Consider the following 1,382-nt stretch of genomic DNA (forward strand, 5'->3'; position numbering starts at 1 on the left):
GGTTGGTTATAAATTTTCATCAAGAAAATGGATAAATGTTACAAGGGTACAGCGCCCAGAATAGTTTTCCATAGAGAAACCACTACTGCCCCCATTTTCCATTGTTTTATAAATATTTCTGATATTATTAAAGGGTTTCTATACTTTAAGTCACAGTCGTTTAAATTTTTTTTTTGCAGAAATCAATAGTACAGGCGATTTTAAGAAACTTTGTAATTGGGTTTATTAGCCCAAAAATGCATTTTTATCATGAAAAAGCAGTTTGAAGCTCTCCCCCCTGTCTTCATGGTTCTCTATGGAGAGGGGAGGGGTGGAGGGAGATGAGGAACCAAAACAGGACAACAAAGAGTTAATTTACAGCTACATTACTGGGCTATCTCCTCTGAAGTCAGCACTGAACTCTCTGACCTCTGCATACCAGCTTTCATACAGATCCCGCTGTGTAATCCTTTGTTCTCTGCTGGCAACTAATCTCCCTCCTCCCCCCTCCCCTCTCCATAGAAAAGACAGGAGCCAACTGATGTAAAAGATTTAAGATTTCCGGATAATGAGCAGTGAATGAGAGAGAGAGGAGGGGGGACCCGGGGAAAGTTTTTTTTTGAATGCAGATAATGGCATATTTGCCTAATAGACCCAATTACAAAGTTTCTTAAAATCGCCTGTACTATTGATTTCTGCAAAAAAAAAAAAAAAAAATTACAGTGACACTTTAAGACAGTCACTACTTGTTAGTATAGTGCAATAAGCTGATCAGACTTCCAGTAATCACCTATAAGCTGGGGGAAATCTGCATGTAAGTGTTCAACTTCCCAGCAGCGCTACCACAGGGGAAATGAGGTATTACACAGTGCTGATTCAAGTAAATTGGATGTTTGTAACAGAGAGGGAGAGAAAGAGAGAGAGAGAGAGACTCTTTGTAAGCTGTCTCCACCGTGAACAAGAGGTGAAAATTCTGAACAGTAAACTTGCTCTGTTAACCCTTATAAATTAGTTATTAGGGGGTTATCTGGGAGAGGTAAAAAAAATATGCTGGGCAGGAGGGGGTGCTATAAACACAATAAACCTTATGTTTATCCCAGGCAGGTTTACATTCAGTTATTGTAGATTTTACTAACCACATCTGCTGGAAGTAATATTTTCTCCTGTTGTTTTTAACATTTCCCCCAATACCCCAGCTGCCCAGATTTTTATTTTTATTTTGCCCAGACAACCAGAATGGGAATTAACTAAAATCCCAACCATTTAACCTCTCAGATACTGCTGTTAATTATGTTCCTACTCTAACCTTATTGGTGCCAGTGGGTTGTCGTAGCAGTAAGGGGCCTAACAAAGGCACCTATTAGGCTGCCTGTCTGTATATCACAAACAGGCAAAGATACACT

The sequence above is a fragment of the Dendropsophus ebraccatus genome, chromosome 15, assembly GCF_027789765.1.
Source record: "Dendropsophus ebraccatus isolate aDenEbr1 chromosome 15, aDenEbr1.pat, whole genome shotgun sequence".
NCBI classification, from domain to species: Eukaryota; Metazoa; Chordata; class Amphibia; order Anura; family Hylidae; genus Dendropsophus; species Dendropsophus ebraccatus.